This window comes from Propithecus coquereli, unplaced genomic scaffold (genome assembly GCF_000956105.1).
Source record: "Propithecus coquereli isolate 6110/MARCELLA unplaced genomic scaffold, Pcoq_1.0 Scaffold478, whole genome shotgun sequence".
In the NCBI taxonomy this organism is placed as follows: domain Eukaryota; kingdom Metazoa; phylum Chordata; class Mammalia; order Primates; family Indriidae; genus Propithecus; species Propithecus coquereli.
The window spans coordinates 2,507,713-2,514,199 of NW_012150596.1; the positions used below are offsets into that span (position 1 = coordinate 2,507,713).

The following is a 6,487-nucleotide window of genomic DNA, read 5'->3' on the forward strand; positions in this document are numbered from 1 at the left end:
TGGGAGTTGAGAGCTAGTTAGTATAAGAAGAACTTTGTACAATATCCTGGTTTTGTGGATGAGTAAGACAAGGCCAAGGGATAGGATGCGACTTTACCACCAACTTGTTAAGAGCTAGAATTTGACCTAGGTCTTAAGGAATGATTTGTATTCTATCTTTTTATATTATTACTATACTCTAGTATCTTTCTTTGCAACAAAGAAAACAAGTTATATGATACTGAAAATACTTCATCAAGGTCACCTTTTAAATACTCTCTTATACAAAGGAAAAAAATATACAGATATCATTAATTGATCTTTCTTGTACATGGATCTAGAAATATCTCTCAGTACTCCTTTGAGATATAGTAATTTAATGAAGTAACTTTTATGAAGTGCTTTGGAGTTGATAAAGCATTGTTATATAGTCAATTTAATCCACACAACAATCTTATGTGGAAGGTATTATTGTACACAATTTTTCAAACTGTGAAACAAGATCAAAGATGATATAAATAAATCTTTAAGTGCCCCAAATCATACAACTAAAAGATGACTAAAATGCCAACCGAAATTTTTTAGTCAAGTCAACTCTTGACTACATATTCTATGTTGCTACATTCTACCAATCAAATTCTGCATATTTTGCCTCCTAAGCAGGCCATAAATCTGTCCTCTCTTCTCCATGCCTACTACCTAATCCAGGTTTTTGTTGTATCTCCCCTGCGCTGGTGCAATAGTATCTCAACTTTTCTCATCTCCATTACTGCCCCCCTTAAATTTAGCCTTCATGCAACAGGCAACGTGCTATATAAATGAAAATCTGAACATGTGTTTATGATATTGCAAATAAAAATGGAAGCACAAGTAAAAAGTTGGCAATATTTTAGTCCAAATGGATTATCACATTGTTGTAGGTGACTTCAACCATGCATTTTCATGTAGTGTCTCTCTCTATATACATCTTCAGTGATTTTATAACTTTACTGGGGAGATAGAATTAACATTCTTAACACAAATACCCCAAAGGAAAAGGAAGTGTATAATAAAGTGCTAAACAGCATGCAATTAAAAATCAGGACGCATGATAAAAGTACTATAGGGTTTATTTTCTTGGTTTCAGAAACTGCTTTGAAAAAATTTTTTTCCTTTTCAATTTAAATAGTTAATATACCTTTAAAATGTCCATATTCTTTTGTTTTTCTTTTAATCCTTAAAATACATGAATACAGTCAAACACATGCAATGCTATACAATTCCATTAAAGTCTGAAACTCATTAATGAGAATGATACCTCTGATGGAAACTGTGATTGCTTTGCACTAACACCTTCACACTGATCAGCACCATCTCTATCCTTTCCAGCTCAAATGGCTTTTCAAGTTGCTGAAGGGAGTTTGTCCTCATCATAACAGTGAAATGCCAGGCTTATTATAACCACTGCCTGGAGACAGGAGCTAACAATTTATAACACCAAACTCTGAGAATCAATTAAACTACTTTATTGAATCAATGAGTCAAACTTTCATCATGCATCCTTTCTAAGGCCCTAAAGCACAGCCATCCTTTCCTTAGATATCCATTTATCTCAGTGTTTGCCTTCCTGCCCTCCTTTTTAATTCTTCTATATATCTGTCTGTTTTCTATTTTGGCAAAAGATGCATGGTGTATTTGGTAGGCAAGGGAAGTGAGTATTACTATAAGACCACTAAATAAAACTTTTAGTGAGGAAGATGATGAGAGTGGGAAGTAGAAGAAATAAAATACTAAGTACTTTATTATTCTAAGGACAAATTATTTAAAAAATTAAAATACACCAAAACATCACGAAAACTTATTTAAAGAAATAAAGCTGCATGAGAACAAACTAAGACACATGCCATGTTACTGAATATGCAGACTCCATAGTACACAAATGTTCATTCTTTCCAAAGTATTCAATACACTAAACAAAATTTTAGAAAAGAAACGAAACTACTTTATTTTGGAACTTAAAATTAATGCTATGTTCATCAGGAAGAATAAATGTATGTGATCCATCAAGAAAATTGTGTAGTTAATACCAATTTGATGGTGAGTACAAATGGATCCCGTTCTTCTGCTAATCAACACATAAATGCACATATAAGAATAACATCTATTGGATGTTGGGCAGGGGGGAGGGGGGAGGAGGGAGGAGGGGACGGGTATTTGTATACACAAGGAGTGCAATGCACACCACCCGAAGGATGGACATATTTGAAACACGGACTTGGGGGGGGGACCAAGGGCAACACACGTAACCTAAACATCTGTACCCCCATAATATGCTGAAATAAAAGAAAAAAAAAAGAAAGAAAATTGTGTAAAAGCTTTCTGCGCTACCCAGAGAGGGGTTCATATGGCATTGTACTGGATTCCTGTCATCACTTAAAGGGAAACTTTCACAATGTCCAGATCCTTTAATTGCCTGAAAATGAAGGAGGAGGATGTCCTCAAATTTCTTTCTGCAGGAGACCACTTAGGTGGCACCAACTTTGACTTCCAAATGGAACAGTACATCTACAAAAGGAAAAGTGATGGTATCTACATCAAAAATGTGAAGAGGACCGGGGAGAAGCTTCTACTGGCAGCTTGTGCCATTGTTGCCATTAAAAACCCTGCTGATGTCAGCATCACACCCTCCAGGAATACTGGCCAGCGAGCTGGGCTGCAGTTTGTTGTTGCCACTGGAGCCACTTCTATTGCTGGCTACTTCACTCCTAGAACCTTCACCAACCAGATCCCGGCAGCATTGCGGGAACCACATCTTCTGGTGGGTACTGATCCTAGGGCTGACCACCAGCCTCTCACAGAGGCATCTTATGTTAACCTGCCTACCATTGCTCTGTGTAACACAGATTCTCCTCTGCATTATGTGGACACTGCCATCCCATGCAACAAGGGAGCTCCCTCAGTGGGTCTGATGTGATGGATGCTGGTCTGAGAATTTCTGCACACGAGTGGCACCATTTCCCGTGAATATCCATGGGAGGTCATGACTCATCTCTACTTCCACAGAGATACTGAAGAGATTGAAAAGGAAGAGCAGGCTGCTGCTGAAAAAGCTGTGACCAAGGAGGAATTTCAGGGTGAATGGACTGCTCTAGCGCCTGAGTTTACTGCTACTGAACCTGTTGCAGACTGGTCTGAAGGCGTGCAGGTGCCCTCTGTGCCCATTCAGAAGGTCTCCACTGAAAACTGGAGCACTCAGCCTGCCACACAGCTCCCACTGCTCAGGCCACTGAATGGCTAGGAACAACCACTGAGTGGTCTTAAGCTGTTCTTCCTCAGGATCTTAAGCCTTAAGATGGAAAGAAAGTTGATGGAAAATAAACATCTAAAAAAGGTAGGGTGGGAAGAGGGTGAGGGATAAAAACTTACCTTTTGGGTACAATTAACACTATTCTGGTGACAGGCAAACTAAAAGCCCCGACTTAGACATTATACAAGGTATCCATGTAACAAAAATATCTGTACCTCCTTAATATTTTGAAATAAATAAAAGAAAGAAAATTTTGTAAAAAATTAGAGGGTACTTGTATTACAAAATAATTTTAAAAGCATATTGTTATCACAGAAAGAGCTCAGTGAAACAAAAAAGAAACTATTGACAGATACCACATATATATTAGATATAAACATATGATTAAAATGCAATGTCAATTTAGTGGGAGAAGGAAAGATATCATACATGATGTAACAAAATCTAGAAAACATACAAAACCTTATATAAGGAAAAGATACTATGAAGAAAACTGAAGCCAAATGACAAATTTAGGAGAAAATTTCCTCCTATTAAAGTCCCATTACAAATAAAAAAGATAAAGTGACATTTCATCCAAACTGATAAATACTAATTTGGAAAAGAAACAAAGAGAACAAACAATCATGAAGATAAGATAAAAAAATAAAAAGTTCAATCTCAAAATAATAAAGTAACGTGAATAAAGTGAGACATAATTTTACCTATTAAACTGGCAAAATCATACAAAATTGTAATAACTCATGTTGGTAATGGAATAAGGTATGGAAATGTTGATAGGCTGAAATTGGAAGAGTAATCTGCTGAGACTCTGGAGGCAATCTGGCAGCATGTGCCAAAAACCCTAAAAATGTGCATCAGCTAGGACACAGCCATTCTGTTTCTAGGGATTTATCTAAAGGAAATAATCATGAAAATGCACAGAGACTTAGCTGCAAGAATGCTCACTTTAGTGTTATACTTGGTGCCAAAAATTATTTCAGTCTTCTTTTTGATCTCCTTTTCCCCTAAGTTTCTATAATGAGCAATACTTTCATTATAGGAGAAAAAGAATTGTTGTTTGTTTATGAGCAGACCTAAGGAAATAAGAATGGAATCATATATTTTTAATGTAAAGAATACTGGAGAATTCCAAACTTAGATATACCTCAGAATCACATGAATACTCTTTTTAAAAAATGATCTTTATTGGAGAATATGTCAGTCCTGGCTTCTGGCCTCTATTACTCTATTACCCATCACCCCCATGGCTGTTAACAAGCCAAGCTCTGTGATCACTTCTACTTCTGCCTATAGAAGAAAGCTAACATTGACCTTAGGGATGCTAGTTCCCCTCTCACTAGCACACTCCTGAAGGCCTTGGCGAGTCCTTTGGTCTCCCGTAGAACATAATTCTCTGATGGGTTTTACGGCCTCACATGATATATTCATTCTAGCATTCCCACCTCCCTGAGCCTTTTTATTCCTTCCTCTACCATCTGTCAGGGCAACTCTGGCATTTTCACTTCCCACAGCATAACACTTTCTTCAGGCTTCTAAGAGACACACTAGCAGTGGGTTTGTCCCATCCAGGAAGTCCTTGCCTGGGTGTTAAATCCAGTGCCCTAAAGAAGTGCCCTAAGTCAATGAAATCTTTTTTTTTTTTTCTTTTTGTATACCTTTTTTTAAAATTTATTTCAGCATATTATGGGGGTACAGATGATTAGGTTACATATGATGCCCTGGCCCCCCTTTCCACCCAAGTCCGAGCTTCAAGTGTGCCCATTCCCCGGGAGGTGCGCATCGCACTCATTGTTTGTGAATATGCCCGTCCCCTCCCTCCCCCTGCCCAACATCCAATAAATGTTATTCTTATATGTGCACTTAAGTGTTGATCAGTGAAACCAATTTGATGGTGAGTACATGTGGTGCTTGTTTTTCCATTCTTGGGATACCTCACTTAGTAGAATGTGTTCCAGCGCTTTCCAGGAGAATACAAGAGGTGCTATATCACCATTGTTTCTTAAAGCTGAATAGTACTCCATGGTATACATATTTCTTAATAATTCAGTCTTACATTTCAACATTTCAGCTCCGTTGTAGAAGCATCTTCAAAATCCAATCCCAGGGAGTACTATGGCTTCTGCAGGATATGCTAGCAAATTACTGCAGATCCTTCAGAGTGTAATCTCTTTCCTTCTTAACAAAGCCATCATATCCTGAGCCAGGTTATGATGGGATTTAACCCTAGTTATTGCCCTGACAACCAGGAGAGGAGGAAGGATACCTCTGAAGGTGGGGGTAACAGTTGCCCTGCAAGAGAGAGAAGCCTTTGCAATTTCTTCCCTCAGAGGAAATGTACTAGCTCTTACTCCAGAATGGTGAGCCATTTTTGCAAGCTCTGAGGGATTTAGGGTGGTCTACAGAGCCCAAATCCTCTAGACTACCCTCTCAGATATCCTCATCTCATGTGTTAGCATCCTTCCCAACAACTTGACTTTAGCATAACAGACTTAGCTTGGCTGATAATTTAAACATCTCTGGGCCTCTAGGACCTTAACTAGAAAATCCTGAATTTACTCCTCAGATGTGCTTGTTCTCCCACGGAAGCCTCTCATTAGGCTACCTCAGAGACACCCTGGTTCTCACACTTGGCTTTTAACTATTTGTTAACCACCCCTTTCTTCATAATCTCTCTGCAGGGCATCAGTGCAACACAGTAAAAACCAGCAAACCCTACTACATCAAAATTTAAAACTTTTACTCTTCAAAAGACATTGTTAAGAAAATTCACAAGTGATAGTCACAAAGATTGAACATATTCTGGGCCACAAAACAAAGCTTACACATTTAACATAGTTAAAATTATACAAAAACTATGTTCTCTGAGTGTAACAGAATTAAACCATAACTCAGAAAAGGAAATATTACTGAATAATCACCATGGGTCAAAGTGGAAATCACAAGGGAAATTAGAAAATTGAGAAAATTAGAAATTGAGTTCAATGATAAAAACACAACATACCAGAATTTGTTGGATACAGATAAAGCAGTGCTGAGAGGAAAATTTATAACATTTAATGCTTATACTATAAAACAAGAAAGATCTCATATCAATGATATATGATTTCCTCAAAAAGGCTAGGCAAAGAAGAGGACATTTAACAAAAAGCAAGAAGGAAAAAATATATATAAAGATAAGAGCAGTGAAATTGAGAAACAGAAAAGAGAAGGAAGAATCAA

The 6,487-nt window shown here is 37.5% G+C and overlaps 1 pseudogene; it reads left to right on the forward strand.

Moving 5' to 3' along the window:
* The first annotated feature begins 2,410 nt into the window (after window positions 1-2,410).
* LOC105819268 lies at window positions 2,411-3,279 on the forward strand (annotated as a pseudogene).
* The last annotated feature ends 3,208 nt before the right edge of the window (window positions 3,280-6,487 follow it).